General features: G+C 35.7%; 1 protein-coding gene and 1 long non-coding RNA gene across 2 annotated transcripts in view; both read right to left on the bottom strand.

Moving 5' to 3' along the window:
* Positions 1-1,431, bottom strand: part of LOC112048070 (uncharacterized) — a 129,737-nt gene extending 128,306 nt beyond the window's left edge. Inside the window, exon 1 of the mRNA XM_052884122.1 lies at positions 1,095-1,431. The gene's annotated coding sequence lies outside the window, so the exon portion shown is untranslated. The remainder of the gene's footprint in view (positions 1-1,094) is intronic.
* Positions 1,432-11,893: 10,462 nt separating this feature from the next.
* LOC128198485 (uncharacterized) lies at positions 11,894-12,936 on the bottom strand. Its single transcript, XR_008251247.1, has 2 exons — positions 12,752-12,936; positions 11,894-12,307 (listed from the first exon to the last, which is right to left on the bottom strand). It is a non-coding gene; the product is annotated as an uncharacterized LOC128198485 (long non-coding RNA).
* Positions 12,937-20,467: the final 7,531 nt, after the last annotated feature.

The raw sequence follows: 20,467 nt of genomic DNA, 5'->3' as shown, positions 1-20,467 counted from the left end.
GCAGAAGACGAAGATTCTGATGATGAAGACTCAGATGAAGATTAATTTTATTTAGTTAATAATTATATAATATGAAATATGTATTATATTAAATCAAATATTGTTAATTTTTTTAATTTTGTGAACAAGATACGATAATAAACTTTACTTATCGATAATATGTCTTTCATTGTTACACCCTTCACTAGACGGCTCCATAAGACCCATAAGTGCAAGCGAGATAGATATAGAGAAATGATTTATGGCCCTAAGACTCAGTTGTTAATGCTATTAGTATAGTTGATACCTACATATCGTATAATAATAACCATTATTAAGTCTAAGTCTTGTATACTACGTACTGGAGTACATTTCATGGGTATTGGCAATTTATTCAATTTTGTCATAATGCTGATATTTTGTCACGATTGAATTATTTTATTAATTAAACCCATAATTACATCATCATTATCAGCCTATGTAAACAGTGGCCAAGTCTATATCTCTGATAAAAGATCAAAAACCTGTCATTGCCAGATTTTTGTCATTTTATAAAAGTTGGAAGTCTGTCAGCTCATGCTCCTACTATAAGTAAATTTTGTAGGAAAAAATGCAATGCTTATTGCTTATACAGAGGACTCCTACCATCCCCATGACTTCCCTGGCATTACGGTCAAGAAGGTTGAATAATAGGAAGGCGAACCCTGTATTTGCTCTTGGCGTATTTACCTACTAGTTAGTGGTGTTTACCCAAAAGACTGACTTAAGAAACTGCATTGAAAGGAAAAAAGGAAGAAATTAGGTGGCGTCTTTGAGAGTCAGCAAGTCATCGACAATCGACTGGTCGACGAGCTTACCAACATGCCTGGTATGTCATCGGCAACTTGACATTTCAGTCCCTATCGCGGTTAAGTCTCATAGTTTATCATTTGTGATACATTGGCTATAATTAGACAAAGCCATAAGCACTTGCTAGTATGTAAGAATGAATGCCTGATACATAATTACTAACAATAAATCATACAACAAACGAAACATATAATAAAAATTACGTAAACTCAATACAACGCTCGTAAACCAGCAACAAGAAAGTAGTTTAATTAATATGCATTCACCTCCAATCCGCTCGCATTCCTTTTCGATTTGCACCTTGCAATTATCGGATCACAATTTTCACTTAAAACATCGATATTAACAACAATCGATAAAATGTATAATCACTTCACTTGAAATCACACGGAATTCGAAAATCAAATTCTTTTTATTACAAAAAAAAAAACAACACTTTTTTAAATATCGAATCAATTGTTTATGTTTTGAGTTGAAAAAAAAATGTTTATCGTTCGCGCTAGTTTCAAAATTCGAATGTCGTTCGTCTGTTTTTGTTATCGCGGGAAGTTTACGAAGAAATTGCGCTAAGCGCGCGTTCGCAAAGAAACTGAATATAGAACTGAATGATAGGATGCTCGGCGCACGCGCATCGATAGTTTTGAGATGTCTACAGCCAGTTTGTGAACGATCGCTGATTAGCTATAAAATTAAATAGATAAACAAACTAACCCAAATCTACTAAAAAAGGAAAGCCAATATGCTAGATCTCAGTGGTAGTATCAAATCTCACTCGTTGGTCTACTTAAAATGTTATTACATTTTTAGTTTGAATGATAAAATAACAATATGCTCCCGATCGTGTTGTTTTTTTTTATTTTATTCGGCCACGGCGGCAATGGTGAGGTTAACCATGTATACAGGAGATATTATAGTGCACACGTGTATGCGCAAGCACAGGTGCACTATCTATTCCTTCACTGTCAGAGTCCGAAGGGACGGCAGACTGACACGACCAGTCAGAGATCAGGCACAGGATCGACGGCTTTACGTGCTCTCCGAGGCACGTGAATGAATAACGAATGAATGACAGATTTGTTTGTTTCTTTTCATAATCATTAGTTTTAGGTTGACAAATAAAGTTCATTTTAGTAGTTTTTTTTTTCTGATCAATATTTAGCTGCTTAATGGTCCCGCAGTCAAAGATTTGATAATAGAGATATGTCACTGGCGCGTCAAAACTGAGGCAAACAAAAGCGGCTAATTGTTTTAATTTCATTGAGTTGCATTGTAAACAAAGAAAGTGATTTAAACAAACGATACCTAAATCTTATTGTTAATAATGTCGAGTTGTGTGTTCAGGAACTTTAAAAACAGTATATAAACATAAATAAAGAGTTAAACACAAATGAGTGCACTCTAAATTCGCCTCACTTTTACGGTGATTTTGTAGGCACGTAACATGTCCATAGTATAAAATGTCGTTGCCCGAAGAAAAGTTACCTGGGTCTTTCTTAGATAGGAGATCTGTCTGAATTCTGCACAGAGCGTTTGGGGACATACATAATAATAATATACAAGCACGTTAAACTATTACAAACTACTTAGTTTGCCCTGATATACCAGGATGTGAACCCAGGACCCTCAAGTATGCTCCTTGCGCCCCGAGTACCAGGCTATCATAACAAAGAAGGGTGCTAATTCGACGCCGTTGAGTGATCATAGAATTTCCTCAAAGTTGCCCAACCGTGGCTAAACACCTTCCACTCTTCCGTAACTTTGTTGTTCACTTGTTTACGAAATAGTTTATACTACGACTAACTTACTCAATGTCAAATATTTTAGTACCAGTTTGTTAATAGAAATGTAAAATATTTCACTTACTTACAAAACGTTACACTCAACAAAATATTCACGACTAAATTAAAGTTATACGTTAGCTTCTAATTTAATTTCATTCTAAATAGGTAAAAATATTACAAAATTAAAATTTAACAAACGTAATTTTACGAAAATAAATTGAAAAGTTTGAAATTTGATTATAGAATTTCGTGTATCTACTTTAGTGCTGTGTAGTAAGAATTTTTTGGTTATCGATATTTAATATCATTCTGAGAACTACTTTTTTACTAGAATTAATTTTCTTATACAGTAGCTATAAGCCCCTACTGTGTTACGGAATGTTTTTATCTGTTATTTAATATACTGTCTAGAAAGTTTCCTTCTTTGACTAACTTAATGTTGTTATTCTAGGGTCCTTTTATCGAGTCAGCCGGGTACCCTAGCGTTTCTAACTTACTTTCCAATAAAAATGAGTTTAAATAACAAAATTATGGTCTGTTCTTCATTTTATCTTATGAAAAGAAGTTGTTCAAAGTATTTTCGGAATTTAGGGTACTATAATTTTTTAGTTTATTATAGTTTATGAGTTTGTGTTGGCTTATACTTTTGTCATCTTTTAAAAGCCGTAAGTTTGTCGATTCTTTAGGTTATCTATAGGTTAGTACAGTCGGCAACTAAGAAGTTTGGACTGCAATGGCTTGGGGTGATAACAGATATCAAGGGTTATAGTAGTGCTAACATTCGACCAAGTGTAGAAAAATAGACAAAATGTTGTCCTATGGCGGTTATCCATGTCCCACCTCTTTCATCCCTAAGCAAAGAAAGAGCCTGCCCCTGCAGCCAAGTGATACGACGATTCTCTTTTTAAGATTGCAAACGCTCGAAAACTAGAAAAATGTATGGGAATGACATTTGCTATCGACAGGTCATGTGATCAAGATCTGTCATTCCCATACATTTTTCTAGTTTTCGAGCCTTTGCAATCGTAAAAGGAGAATCGTTTGCGAGCGTAGAAAGAGAATCGACTTGCCACTTGGCTAGGGGGGCTGATAGCGTTATAACGGTTGAAAATTGTCTATTTCTCTTCACAAGATTATCTCGTTGGTCGCAAGTTAGCACTACAGATCCACAAATGCCCAAGTGTTGACGTATTTTTAAATATTTTCTACGGCATATCATATCCCTAGTTTCAATATCATATCCCTAGTTCCCACCACACATTTCGGTTCGTGGTTAACCTTACCAAACCAAACGCTATAGAACCTCTAAGTGTCGCCGCATACGGGCCACATGTGATAGCCAGCTACAAGAAGCAAGAAGGGGCCACAAAAGTAGCCGAAGCGCGCGATAGCCACTTGTGGCAGGTGGTCGATACTAGTCGATACTTATGGTTGGTGGCTGCTACTTTTTAACCCATACATGCTGTAACCTAATCGCGCGAGTGGCGTGTTGCGGCGTTTTGTGTCAATGTTTAGTGGTCGATGCGGGCCACAAGAAGCGAGCAGCAACGATTGTAGCGTGTGGCGGCCACCGGCGTCAACCGTGTGTGGTGAGTCCGTATAAAATGTATGAAAACTACAGGAAATATGCCGGTAGTTGCGTTTTGTGGTTGTGGCCGGTGACCCGTGTGCAGGAGCCTTTAGAATGGTTTTGAATGGTTTTTTTGCTTTTCGTATATTACAATTATGATTATTAGATATTAGCAATAAGACTGCCTTTGCGCATGTAAGCTATGTTTTCTATTATTTTCTTTGTAATTGTTATTTTTGTGCAATAAAGTATAAAAAAAAAATCTTAGCAGTTCCCGAAGTCTACTTTCGGTTAGGCATTTTTACTATCTAACCACGTAGTTTTTTTAGTTATTAGGTTAAAATAAAATTTCATAAATATTGTCGAGGGTTTACAATGCGTATTCTAAACCTTCAATAATTGTAAACTCCCAATTGTTGTGTATTTTTGTGAATGTAAGTAGATAAGCAGTTTAATTACTCTATTGCTAATTATGCTGATAATGTGTAATTACTAATTATTCATAAATCGTAACGTTATGCTCTTATAAGCAGACAACAGTTCCAAATAAGGGTTGTGTATGCAAAACAAGTAATTATCTAACTATTGCTGTTTCAACGGCCTCCGTGGCGCAGTGGTATGCGCAGTGGATTTACAAGACAGAGGTCCTGGGTTCATTCCCCGGCTGGGCCGATTGAGATTTTCTTAATTGGTCCAGGTTTAGCTGGTGGGAGGCTTCGGCCGTGGCTAGTTACTAGCCTACCGGCAAATACGTACCGCCAAGCGATTTAGCATTCCGGTTCGAAGTCGTGAAGGAACCGAAAGGGGTAAAGATTTTTATCCTATTTAACAGTTTGATTTTGTCCTGACAAATGTTGTGAACATAACCTTTGTTCGACATCGGTTTTTTTTATTTTTGTAATCCACTTCTATCCACTTCTTGATTGATTAGTCTGCCAAAAATTGATTAAAATAAAATTAATATTAATTAAAATTTATTTTGAGCATTTTTCTTTTTAATAAGCCCGCGTTGCAGCAGTGTGTACTTTTACCCCTTTACCCTTTAGCCCTTTACCCTTTTACCCCTTTAGTACCTATATTAATTTCAAAATTGCAAAACAAGGTAGTTACTTTCTCTTGACCTAGACAATATATTAAATTTCGCAGTAAACAAAATTATATTAAATTACAATATACAAATGTTTTTGTAGAAAACATGGGTTATATTGGCTTATATAAAGAAAAAGAAGAGGAAAACCTAATTTATGCACCAGACAATAAGCATTTAGAAAATAATAATTTATGTTGTAAATGTTGTTGTCATTATGATTATTGTGCAAACAAAGCGGGCGCCGCAAAACGCCTAATAACAAAAGCGATATCGTGAGTGTGGTTTGCCTAAACAGCCAAAAACGCGAGGTTGTTGAAAAAAGAAAAAGAACTAGAAAGAGGGTAGATCGATTCTGCCCCTAACAGCTGATGTCAACTTCGCATCTCGCAACTTCAGTCCCGTCGTGACCACGATCCATGCAACTGGGTCGAAATATCGACATTAAAAATCTCGTCATTTTATCGTGGTATGTATTATATAAGTAATAATCATAACTCAAAAATCCTTTACCTACTCGTATTTACTAGAGTTTTTTGCGAGAAGTTTTATTGAAATACGAAATCTCCGGGAAAGCACGACAAACCTTCATTTAAAATTGTAATCGGATGAGAGCCAGTGCGAGCTTTTACCGTTTGCCGATAAGAATGTCTGTTTGTGTTGACACACGTTACGGGTAGCTCATGCATTAATACAACAGCATCACCCGGGTACGCACGACTCGCTGCCAGATTATACGATAACATACATAATTTAGTGAAAACTAACTTAGCTTTACTGTTGATTTATTCTAGCTATGTATCACTTTAAATATAAAAATTTTTTAAAAGAAAGTATTGTACAAACATAATACGAAAAGTCGAGGAAATGTTGAGAAATAGTTCCAACATGCAAACCATTATAATATTTTGTTAACTACCAGCAACTACCAGCGTTCCGGTACGATGCCGCATATAAACCGTCAGAGATATTGGTAGAATAAACTTGAATTGTTTATGAAACACGACTAAAACTCACGTGTAAAAATGTCGGAGTATGCCCTACTAGTTTCGAACCCATACGGGACCTATGGTCATGAGCTGGTTCTTGCAACGCAGGAGAGTGCTACGGAACCTTCACTCCTCATCACTCAACCCCTCTCCCGGCGCGCGATGCGAGCAGCTGCGCGCCGCGCCGCCGCTTCGCAGTTTAGATCGTGCCGCGTTACAAGAACTAGCTCATGACTAAGGGCCCCGTATGGGTTCGAAACTAGTCGGGCATACTCCGACCTTATATCACGTGAGTTTTAGCCGTGTTTCATTATCAATTAATATGAATAACACTTACGATAGTTTAAATTCTAAAATAGAATATACTTTTTTTTTTCGAAGGGGGAAAAATCCTCATGGAATCCCATGTTGGGTATTGCCTTACCGGCTAAAAACCCTCCTACCTTCTAGACGCTGGTGTCCCTGCCATAAAGCCTACCGCCAACGTCACGATTCTTATTTGCCTCTCATTTTCTCTTTCATCCTTCTCCTTGATCATTATATTATCCAGATAATTCCTAACTATAATCCATTTCTCTGCATTTCAGCATTATATTTATTACATTGTCTTGTTCCAGGTCCTTCAGAATAAACTTGCATCTCTTCCAATTACGATAGCTTCCATCTTAGATTGTATAATCATCAGGTGAGATAGCTGTCCAGAGCTAACTTGATGTAGAAAAAAAAAACCTATAAAAAACATAATTATCAGCCACGGGCCAGTGCTGGACCTAATCGTATGTCCTGCAGTCGACAAAAGTTCCTACAAAAGGCATATTTATTTTGTATAAAGACTTGGAATGGGAAACACTGTGTTCCTAAACAAAGTCCATTTTGCAATTCCCTGCGTCAAGTCAACCGCTTTCCGCTGCGGAGTCTCTGAAAAAAAAGGCTGATGTTGATTTTTTCACAGTCGCAAATTTCACAAACCTCAAAAAGGCCCTCTTAGCGTGCCGCAAATATATAATTGCAATTTAGAATGCATTGTACTACAAGCTGAGCATTTCTGTACAATTTCCCGCCAAAGCCCGGAGCGCTATTAACAAGTTGTAGTGATTAAACGTAGTTTACAGTTCAGCAAAGATTAATGAGTGTTTCGTAGTTTCATGTGAAGTATGAACAAATACCAAGACATTTAATACCAATCCTACCCTGCAAGTACAAATCGCTTTTCCTTGAAAGTATTACAGTTTTGAACATAGTGCATTAAACCAAAAAAAAAATATACTATAAACATGTCACTAGCGCGTCAAAACTGAGACGAACAAAAAAGGCTAATTAGAAAGCGATTTAAAAGCAATTAAGCAAAGAAAGAAAGAGAGCCGTGATAGCCGAGTGGATATGACCTCTGTCTCCGATTCCGGAGGGTGTGGGTTCGAATCCGGTCCGGGGCATACACCTCCAACTTTTCAGTTGTGTGCATTTTAAGAAATTAAATATCACGTTTCTTAAACGGTGAAGGAAAACAATCGTGAGGAAACTTGAATACCTGAGATTTTTCTTAATTCTCTGCGTGTGTGAAGTCTGTCAATCCGCATTGGGCCAGCGTGGTGGACTATAGGCCTAATCCCTCTCATTCTGAGAGAAGACTCGAGCTAAGCAGTATTATAGGACTCTAAAGGTGATTACAAATATAAGAAAACTAATGTCAAACAAAGGTTATGATTCACAACACTTGTCAGGATAACTTAATTAACAAATCAAACTGTAACCAAAATAAGTCCCTAGAATGGCAGAGAATGACTTTGAGTGAAGTCACGTACTTGCGAACGATGTGTGTAGGGTTAAAGGCGTCTTTTACTGATATCAAACACTCCCCTTTTCCACTCAAGTCACTCTCCCCGACTATCCCAAGTAACCCATAATGAATTACACAACAAGAGATGTGGACGGCTCGAACGCCACGAGCACACTAAAACCAACACGAGATCGAGCGACGTCATATCCGTCACAGACTACTATTTCCAATACTAAACGGCATAACAGCAGTGAGCCGAATATGGGTTGATAATGTTACAGCGAGGAAATGAAATTAAGACAACTTTCAAACTGACAAAATATAAATTAAGACAAAAGACAAAGACAAGTCTTAATTTCATTATTGATACCTATAGATGTATTTGCTAACATTGAGTTTATAATAATCAGTTCCAGGTACACCGCACTGGGAAGCGATAGATGCTCTTAATTTGTTCGGAAGAACAAAAACAACCGAGCAGCTAATGATAGCTTGCACGCGAGCAGAGCCACGGACTGCTGGTTTGTTCATTACATGTGTACTGGACTGTGCAGGTGCAAAACTTTGTAAGTGACATCTTTAGTAGGAAAGAAAATGCCGTGAAATGTCAAAACATAGCAAGTGGTTATAGAGTCTGCGCCACGAAACAAGTGCCGCGATGATGCGGCGATGTCTTAATGGAGTTCAATGTCATTTGGTAATGGCGGTCTTATTGTCATTTATGTAAGGACTTATTTCGTGGCGCGGAGTCTAATAACATATTTATTGGAAAAATTAAACAATGCATTTTGTTCTAAAATCGTATCAAAATCTCGAACTGGTGTATTTGTTCATTACATGTCTAGTGCGGCTGTGCAGTTGCAAAACAATGTAAGTGACATTTATTGAAAATAAGCATTGTAAAAGTGTACCCTAATTACTTCAATATTTACAAAAAGTAACAAATCATTACTAATTTACATTTAAAACCTTCTATCGCCTTCTATTATCATAATCATATCCACGTTTTAAAGAATTTGTTTTCATAAGTATGACAAAAAAACAAATAGATATTAGAACAAAATATATGTATCGTAGATACATACAAATATGTGAAAGTTGGATATTCGTTACTCATTCAAGCAGAAGTGTCAGAACAACTCAGATACGATGTAACTCATGACGTGAGCTCATCACGACACTTAAAATAATAGAGAATGAAACATTTTACATAAATTGAAATTCAAAAATTTTACATGATAGTATAATGATAATATTATATTCTATACTTATAATAAATCTGTAGAGAGGTCAATTCTATACATGAAATATATTTCGAAAATAACTATCAGGGGGTGATTAGTGATCGATACTGATGCCAAAAATGCAATCAGTAAAAACTACTAGACGGATTTTAACGAAACAACAATGGTACAATTATTATTCATACTCCTGGGCAGGTTATAGTATACTTTTCATCACGCTACGATCAATAGGAGCAGAAGAGTGAAGGGAAATGTTGGGAAAACGGGAGAAGTTACTCCCTTTTTGCAGCGATACTACTGTAAGGGCTGGATTAAAGAGGTCTAAGAGCGGACGAAGTAGCGAGCGTCCGCAAGTGTTAGTATAAAGTCCTCGTAGTAAATTGTTAGGACAATAAATACTATCACTTAAACCTTAACCAGTCCCACGAGAACTGAACTATTTTTTTTTGTACCTAAAGAATCTTGTAGAAGTGTATGGATTTAAGACCCATCACACTCCAGTGCAGGCGGGCTTAGGATGAAAATGGTTTTAACAATCATTATTAGATATTAGTGATGGCTTAATCTTCCACAGACTTCCAAACTCCTGGATTTTACTGCGAATTTCTCAGAAGAAAAGCTCAGTATTTCGCCTCAAAATGCCTCGAACCTACGAACTTGCAATACGAAGTCACACTAGTTACCCACTGGGCCAATGGGGCAGTCCATGTAATAAATATCTGACATTAATTACCGCGTGTCAAGAGTCTCAAAGACAATACGTTAAGCAGTTATCGTCTCTCTAAGTCCCCGGGCCAGTGTGTCAACTATGCGATATAAGGCTGATCACATACGATCCATTTTGCAGAACGAACGAATCCACGAATAGGTAGGTTGATTTTGAAACGATCATTGACAGAGGTTAATATGTAGGTAACAGTAGCGAAGACTGAAATTTTGTAGTAGATATCCCGTTTATGTGTTTTTTTAGTCAAAATGTATTTTGACTGATTACGTTAAATTTTCTCTCATTTATTTATTAGACCTTTTTTTTTTAAATTCTATTAAAAATTTATAAAAAAAAAACCCTCCCGATGCGGGACATTTGAGTGCCCAAGCAACCGGTGGTCAGGGCTCCAGAGTAAGGAACCTCCTCACAATACGCACACTCTCAAATGTCACTTTGCCTTCTGTATCCGGCTCTTGATCCAACAGTTAAGCAAAAGCTTCTTATGGTGTTGGTCAAAGCTTTTCGCTATAAGACCATTGATTGAAACGACTATCGAAAGTATAATAGTTGACTCGACATATATTATATAGATATTATTATTACTTCGCTTGTGAAAACGAAAGCCGATTTAATTGCCTGCAATACAATGCATTATTAGAAACATGAACTTATAAATATAACAGTTATTATCATAGTTAAACAATAGGTCATTGATATATTTATGTACTTAACATATAATTATTGTTAAATTTACTTTATTATTCAACGTTGCGTCAGAGTTAACATAATACAGATTATACTCCTGTTACGGAGTGAAATTTACCAACTAGAGGTATTTTTTGTCAGATCTGAGTGATATTATAGCATCACATCGTACGAAAGCATAGCAAAATAAAACAATTAATTATTATTAATTAAACATTGTGCTTAAATCATAATATACTTCCGTAATAACATTAGCTTTTGTTGTAATGTTAACAACTCGGCTTATGGAAACTATCATTTATCTCTTTTCTTTTTTATACAGACTCACATTGTTTTAAAGTAGTAAGCACAGCTAGTACCTTATCTAATAACTGTAGGTGGAATAATGTTTCCTTAAGTGTCTATCGTATATCTTTTGAATTGCAACGGCACACCATTCAGTTGTCTATTGACTTTTCTGTCTATACCTAATATTTAAAAGTTGACAGTTGTTGTCAATTATACTGTAATAACCAACGTTTATTACCGTGGAGGGAGAATAGTATGGAGTAGCTATAAGGAGTCTCCCGGTAAGGGACAACAACAAAGTACATAGATTATCTGGTGTTACCAGTGATCGAAAAGTTACCCTATATTTCAAGACTAGCGTTATATTTTTATTTCATACTATTTGACAAGTCTATAAATATTTTTATATCATACTATTTGACGAAATTGGCCAATTCAGAAGTCAGAGCGTAAAAGCTGGCACCGAGGGGTGATGAATCGATCCCCGCCCCGTTCGAGTATTGTTGTACCCACTCTTGATACAGTTTGTCCCGACGAGTTGGAAAGGAACGGGAATGTTGGTCATATATATATATACAAAAAAAAGCATTAAATATCCTGATTTAAAAACATATATACAACCAAAGTCCTTTCGACAGTCATATTATTTTACTTTTGAAGGCAATTAGGGTCAGATATTTTGAAATTAGAATTCATTTTTTAAATAAAAATATAACTACTAAAAATGAAAGAATTTGAAATTTTCACAACTAACTGATTTTGTGTAATTGGAAATAAATAGTCTTCAGAAATAATACGCTTTTGATTGATTGATTTATTGATTGCTTGGTGTATTTTGTGATTTGTTGATTGTGTACAACATAAAATATTAGTTAGGAAAATATACTAGCACAGCATATAATTAAGAATAAAATCTTTTTACCAAAAAAAATTTACTGTCCTTTGAATAAAATTAATTTCGTGTAAAAATTTCTTACATTTTCTTCACAAGTTAAGGATTTAGTACAATAATGTAACCTCACATTTAAGTATTTTCTACAAATGGCTTTAATTAATAAAATATAATGGTGGTTATCACGAAAATGGTCATTTTCGGAAAATAAATTAAGGTCATTTCGTACAACATGCTTGCAGTAGATGCTCCATCAAGTTTGTTTTGCTTATTAGTAGTTTATTTTTTTTAAATATTTCCTCCGCTATTTCACATAATTTAATAACTGACGGTGACGGATAATGAAGGCCACCTTTGTCTTCCTGTCTTCCTGTGTCTTCCTGTCTCTTCCTGTCGCCTTTGTCCATATTTTATTAATAAAGACATCTCGTGGAAAACTGGAAGAATAAACAAAAGCACCCATGTTCATCACACAAATATAGGTCACAATGACTTTATATAATGTCTATAGTAATATTTTTATAACAAAGCTTTTAACAATTAAAGCTATAAAAATACGAGTTACTACTTAGGCAATGAAAAATATAAGTTACTATTTTTCCCTAATTTTAGGGAAAAGCTAAATGTAACACAATTGGTAACCCCAAAATGCAGATAATCCGACTAATTTAAAAATGTTTCTTAATGCACGGAAAATGGCTATTATTATAACCTACTCAATTTCGGTGGTTAATCACGCAAAATTTCATTATTTTGTAAAGACTATTTACGAGTTTCTTTTATTATTTCTGGATATTTTCATTGTCATTCAAATCCTAATTACAAACTTTACCTAAGTATCATCTTTCATGATAAAAATAAGTTGAAATTATAGTACTAACGTATGAAAGGTTATGTTTTCACATTTTCGTTCAGTGCGGCTTTTGCAGCCCAAAACACTACAATTCACCATTTTAACTATCTAAAGAAATAATTATTACACTTAATTAAGATCATGAGAACACAATTTATACTTTAAAAAACAAATTTTAGTCCACATTAAGTTTACTCCACAAAGTTCGTCTGCCCCGTGAGGCAATTCTATATAATTCTTTTTCTTAGTTTATTACAGTATAATTGACAACAGCTGTCAACTTTTAAATATTGTATCCTGTGAGTTCACTGGCTATTCAGTAACGACGTTCTGACGACTTGTAAGAAAGAGTTTCGAATTCACTAGAAAAATTCTAGGAGTATGTATGATGACTTCATCACAAATACTTTTTGGCCGCCTGCGCTTAGTAAGCTAGTTGAAAAAATCAGTTCATTTCTTATCCGGCATCCGGAATGTCTAAGGCATTCGCCTCGCGTGTGGTCAGCCTTAGGGTCTGTACATAATGTAGTAGCTGGAAGTAGCGGCGCGTTATTAGCGAGCGTTTCTGTGCTAATGATAGCGATTAGTTTGTAATGTCATTGTGTAGTCTGCCTTACCGCTAGTTGTACATACTGAGTTGCTCTTTTTAATGAAAGTTTATGTTGACGTCAATCGTCGTCTCTGGCATAGTTGGGATTTGTTTTATTTGAGGGTCCCAGGTTCGTTGAACTTGTGTCACTTTTGAGATTTTTTTTTATAATGGCTCATGAATAGAATAGTAATAACCTGTTTGCTACTGATTTATTGAATACTGAATAGTCCAGCTGACAGTAGCGACCAGTTTATGTTAAGCGTGATACTAATTTGACTCCATAGTCACTCAAACATCAGCAACCATGATTTTGCAGAAAAATAAATATAAATGGCGACACTCACAATAATCTCTACTAAGTAGGGACTATTGAAACTCTGTTACCAAGTCTTTATTACGCAGTCTATAATAACAGAAACACAACTGTACTGTTTAAAACTGTTAGAACTGCTACAGTGAGCGAATATTCCTCGGAATTGAAATAATCAACATAATGAGTATCCACAAGTGTTTGCATTCCTCAGATGACACGGACTTGGATATAGCTAGACACTGCTGTGCATTCTTTAATGTGAAATGTACAAGAAAGTTTTAGTAAGGAAGAAGGCGTATTTTAGAAGCAAGAAGGAACATTTTGAGAGGCCTTTTTGAGCGGAATACGATAATAAATTGTAAAAAAAGTGGTGAAAATTACTCTAGTCACAAGTAAAATATTATTTATTTAATTAAACAATAATAAGATTTGAAACACAACCTTTTCAATTTTAAATGTATTCTTTATATTTCATTAATTTTTATGTATTTCATAAATTAATGTTCAAATAGCCGCAATCGTATTCCACATTTTAGGAAAAGAAAAAAAACTATTCCTAAATTAGTTAATAAAGTTAGCTTCAGACACAGTGAGTTAAAAAAGCAAAGACGCTCCAACACAAAAATATATAAACCAAAGAAAACATTTTATAATTCGGTAAAATTCTTGGCTCACGTAACAGAAAATGGTACAAATTTACCTAAAAGCTCTACTTTTAGTGACATTTCAAACCCTCCACAAACAACGTTCCCAAGGCAGAGCATCCTGTATACGGGGCACGCGCGTAGCTGTATACGAGACGTGACGAGACTGCACCCGCGTTGCACTCTGTGATAAGTGACAACTATTACTAACCTACTTGATTTAGGAGATGCTTATGTGAGAAGATGAGAAATAACCTCAAGGGATGTTCTTCGTTTCACTTGTTAGATGACATATGGAAAGCTTTATCGGCGCATACGAACTTTTACAAATGTAACTTGATAAATTAAGAACTTTTACCTTTCAACCCCTATTTTCACTCCCTTTTGATTTAATTTTAAAAAAGTAAAGAAGGATGATATAATCTTCCTTCCAAAAAGTAAAGAAGGATGATATAATCTTCCTTCTTAACCTTCTTCGTATTATGGTCTCAAATCGTGTCAAGTTTCATTTGAAATCCAGTAGTTTCAGCTTGAACAAAAATACGGACGGATAGACAGACAAACAAAATATTTTAGTTCAGTTATACTTCAGTTATAATGCCTTTCAACTAAAATTTTTAAAATATCTTTAACTTGTATGTAGTATAGTTACGTTGAAAATAAAAACATTAACTGTCGTAAATGGTACAGGATTTGACCTGTATGCCTAGTGGGAGTTTACTGTTACTATCGCGTTGACGTAAACGCGAATTTATATGGAATTGAAACAGTTGAGCAGTAGTGCCACTAGATGGCGCTGTTTCAATTCCTTAGAAATTCGCGTTTACGTTAACACGATAGTAACAGTATCAAACTGCCACTAGGCCCTTTGTTACATTTTTTATTTGTATTTATAATTTGTTTGTACAGCTTTTTCGTTACCGTTTGGACCGATAATTAGAAATTGTGAAATTAAATTCTTGTTAAAACAACCTTTTTTAGCAGGTGGGTGAAAAGACACGACTGTTATTCTTTTAAAACAAAATAAATTAAAAAAAATAAGTAACAGTGTAGACACACCTTAATTCCAAATTGGATCCGCTCCGGTCGATCTGTTCCCCAAAAAACTCAATTTAGACATAATAAGGATGAAAAAATCTATTAACCGAACAAATTGACTATTAAGTATTATATTACTCAGGGCAAAGATGTTACAAAAAGTTTTAAATTACTCTACTATTTACGCGAAAGTTCGTGTGTATGTGTGTACGTTTGTTACTCCTTCACGCCGCAACTACTGAACCGATTTGGCTGAAATTCGGAATGGAGAAGATTATACCATGGATTAGTATATAGGCTATGTTTGATGGTTTCCGCGGCATTAGTTTAAAATAGAATTAAGCCCAAACAGACCCGCGTAAATCTGCTAGTTGTAGAAATGTGGCGAAAAAGTTTTTATGTTTAAAAGTTTGTTACTCGATCACGGATTTAGTTACATGTTTGTCACACAGATTATCATGTTACAAGTACAAGTCTATCTCATAGTATAGTTCTTAGATCAATTTTAAATATTAATTTATCTATTTGGTTTTATTAGAATTGAATCGTGACAGTTATATATAATATATATATTAATACAAATCTGAAGAGTTTGTTTGTTTCGTTAAATCTAAGGAAGAAGTATTAGTTCGAATTCAATCTCAAGAAATACGACTATTAGTTCGAATTAAATTTATCGCTGCCGTTTGCGCTGCAGAAATGTGAGAATAATTGACACTCGCCCAGTATTTCGCCTCGCGGCTCGTCTCGCCGCTTGCGCGAGAGTGCTAATGAGGCTATTATACATAATTATATTGATAGATAAATAGATATAGATTGTATCTCATTTTGGTGAGATTCCACCGAAATTCCCCCGTCTCAAAAAGCCACGTAGAAAAAAGTTAGGATCCTTTTGGGAGAACACACAGACACACACAATACATATAAATTTACAGATACATCTATTTCATTGTGTCGATAAAAAAACAACTTTTCTTAAGCGTTTTAACCAAATATTAATAAAGTGAACGCTTTAGCGGAATGTTTAAGGAATAAATTGGGCACCATCAATTTCCCGTCGACACTGGAAATTGCTAAAAGTTTTCCTGTTATTATCGTGAAAAATTGATTCCCAAGAGTTAATACTTTGTTGATAGTGTTACACTGTTATTAACGATATTATATCACAAACAAGTTACTATATTTTATAGAATTTTGACTGCCTCATTGGTAAATGATTAAACATATTTAGCTCTTTGATGCTTTGGATACCTAGACACATCGATTCTTTTTCTACAAACGCTAACGCTTCACAAACTAACAACATTTTGACGGCCTCCGTGGCGCAGTGGTATGCGCGGTGGATTTACTTGACGGAGGTCCTGGGTTCGATCGCTGGCTGGGCCGATTGAGGTTTTCTTAATAGGTCCAGGTCTGGCTGGTGGGAGTTATAGTATAATATTAAAATATAGGTACTTGTAGTATAACTCAAAACTCAAGTCTATTTTTTTCATTTATTTTTTTATTCTTTCCAAGTAAGCCCTTAATTGCAATCTCACCTGATCGTAAGTGATGATGCAATCTAAGATGGAAGCGGACTAACTTGTTAGGAGGAGGATGAAAATCCACACTCCTTTCGGTTTCTACACGACATCGTACCGGAACGCTAAATCGCTTGGCGGTACGTCTTTGTCGGTAGGGTGGTAACTAGCCACGGCCAAACCCTCCCACCAGCCAGAACTGGACCAATTAAAAAAATCTCAATCGGCTCAGCCTGGGTTCGAACCCAGGACCTCCGTGTAGTAAATCCACCACGGTCTGCAGAAATTTTGTAGTTGGTATCTAAAATTATAAACAAAACTCCGTAGTATTCCTTTGATGATGATAATTTTTTGCAGCGATAACGAAATAGAGAGCAGCCCGTGAATTTATTACTTAAAAACTTTTTTTATAACATCTCGAATCTTCCGAATTCACCTTTTTATGGAACTCCGGTCCGACCGAACAAGTCCAATTTGGAGTAATATTATTTTTACAGCCATAGTATAGGATCCCACCTTACAATGTGTAAGGAAAATAATTAAAATATGGATGGCCACTTTTGGTTGGTGTATTTCATGAAAGACGCGGTGCTAATGTCTTAATGGTGCTCATAGTCATTTGATAATGGCGGTCTTACTGTAATTTGTTTAAGGCGCTCACAATTTTAGTTCCGGATTTATGCGCGGGATTTAATTTATGAAAAAAACTCTATTTTCCAACTTCTGATAACTTCTCTTAAATTAATCAAGAACATCCATAAGTGGTAATTTAATGTGTTATTATATTTGCATTCATTTATGGACGACATTGGGAAAACAAAAATGATAACAGAATTAGAGGAACCAATCTGGTGTTACAGCTACATAATATCTAAAATTATAAACCTTTTATTTTCTATTACACCATCTCATGGAACTTGTTTCAGTGAATCAGGACTGTGTTGTATTGTATTGCACAGCCATTTCGAAGTGTAACTCCATTATAAACTCTCTATAAGTACGTTTATTATAAAACAGGCGTTTTGTTGGTGTAGGTATCGTTTACCGTATGCCCCGCAGAATAGTACATACTAAATTATTCACTTAATTTTTACAAACAGCCATGTAGTGGACTAAATATTTTTTTGGAGTATATCGTTTATATAGCCCCGGGTATGAAAAAAATATAGGCAGTAAAATTCGATGAACGAATGACAGCGTTACATTTTTGTTCGCAACCTATTCTGCGCACCTTTCATCGTACGCTGCCGCCAACAACGAATACATGCGTGTGGGCGCGCATGCTGCCGCCTGCTGCTCCTTGGTTGCGCACCTTTCACTTTTCAGGTATTGAGGTATTAAAACGTACACAGTGTATGCTGCGGGGCAACATACCTATTTAGACAGTCGATCTGAAAAAGTAAACTCCGTTCGAGCGTCTAAGCTGACACACACTTTTTGATGTGACACTTCTATAGCCGCACGTCAAACCGAATTTTTGGCGACGCCACGCTATAAGATGGTATACATATACAGTCTATATGCAGTAGTGTGGACGGTGTGGCGACGCGTCGCCATGCGCAATCGACTGTGCGATTCTCTCCCACTCGAGCCGGCGTATGCTCCGTATTCTATACAGTGTTGTTAAACTTTTACAAAATAATGTCGATGTTTCACATCTGCCAGGCGACCCGTGACGGTTCATATATTTTTTTTTCTTATTAATAGATACATCACAATATCATCACATATTACAAGTTCCAGTTTTAATAAGAAACTCGGTGGGAGTAGATTTACGTAAGTCGGGCTCTTAGACTAGCAGTAAACGTCGGACCCGAGTCGTGAGGGACGCTGGACGTTCGGTTTTTATTTGCCTGTTTTATTAAAAATATTATTTGCGAAGTTTTCTCATTAACTTGATTTTCCTTTGAAAAGGGCGAGCTCAGTTGAGCGAGAGACATCATTCTTCCAGTGGTGAAAAGTTGGAACATCGACTTTCTTTATTAAAACATTTTTCTAATGTGCTTCAACTTTATTTTATTTTACAAATCTTGTCTGTTTTCGAAATACCAGTCTTTTATTTTCATCATTATCAACCCATAATCGGCTAACGAGCTTGAGTCTCCTCTCAGATTGGCCTAATTCTGTGGTATGCAGGTTTCCTCACGATGTTTTTCCTTCACCATTTGAGACATGTGATATTTAATTTCTTAAAATGCACACAACTGGAAAGTTGGAGGTGCATGTCCCCGATCGGATTCGGACCCACACCCTCCGGAATCGGAGGCAGAGGTCATATCTACTGGGTTAACATGGCTACAGTCTTTTATTTTGCTTTTGCTGTATTACCTTGTCTTGTTTGGCATACCTAGTAGTTTGCCGTCACCCTATTTGATTGGCCCACGACAGGGCTCTTTTTCAGAGGCCAGGCCTCTGACTACAAGACCTGGCCTATGAAATGGACCTGGACCTGTACTGGGAGGGAGATTTGCAGTTTGATTAATACACCAACTTAAAGTTACTTTTACTTTTATAACTTTTCACGTCGAAAGATTACGTCGTTTTGGAACGAAATTTCTCATAATACCTTAAAACAACACTTTTATTAGTAAGGAATTGTGGTTTTTTTTTCAAAAATTAACAAAAAGTGGTAACTTTATTCTTCAGAAACATCGTCATCTTTCAAATAATCTATACTAATAATATACAGCTGAAGAGTTTGTTTGTTTGTTTGGTTGAACGCGCTAATCTCAAGAACTACCAGACCGATTTGATAAATTCTTTCAGTGTCTTTCAGATAGCCTATTTATCAAAGAAGGCTATAGGCTATATATTATCCCCATATCCCTACGTAAACGGGAACCACGCAGGTGAAACCGCGCAGCGTCAGCTAGTATGAATATAAGTAGATGTCTGCAATATTTAGTATTAAAGTTAAGGTATTTTTGCGCTTAACTGAACTCCTCTGAAGAAGTTTTTGTAAATATAATCTAAAAAGAAACTCAAGCATAGTTCGTCTCAGTTGTAAAAGAGCGAATAGCGAACTAAAACTTCGTAAAAGCAAACAGCATAATCACAGGATGATATCGCGTGTTGGAGTCTTTTGTGCACTATATTCAGGACTTTCTTGTTTTGTTTCCCACAAACGACCAAACTTCGAATAAGTTGCTAAAACCCTTAATATAAAACTTAACACAACAAAGGTTTTTGAATTTCATATTTCACTCCTCCTGTAGCAGAATCTTATAATATTTTTCTGGACAGACGTTGAATTATTTGTTGTCGTTAATAAAAAAACATTTGTTATTTATTAAATGCGGACGAAGTCCCGGGCATCCGCTAGTGTGTAATAAGAATATTTAAAATCCGACAGTAAATAAGATAACCCACTCTTCCTTCTTAAGATGATATTATTACAGATGTTCATTTTTACTATCAATGTTAATGATTAATATTGAGTGGACAATATATTAACGCGCTCTTCAAAGTACAGGGTGTAAAACAACCAATATCCCAGTTGCAGGCTCCTACCCCGAATTTCTTAGAAGATTAAAAACCTCAATATTTCATAGCACAACCCAGAACTGAAACCCAGGACCGTAAGTTACAAAACTAACTGGATATAGGTGAATGGTAAATAATAAAAAAAAAAAAACAA

This window comes from Bicyclus anynana, chromosome 11, assembly GCF_947172395.1.
Source record: "Bicyclus anynana chromosome 11, ilBicAnyn1.1, whole genome shotgun sequence".
In the NCBI taxonomy this organism is placed as follows: domain Eukaryota; kingdom Metazoa; phylum Arthropoda; class Insecta; order Lepidoptera; family Nymphalidae; genus Bicyclus; species Bicyclus anynana.
The sequence above is the reverse complement of the archived record's forward strand: the minus strand, read 5'-3'. Positions and strand labels throughout refer to the sequence as shown.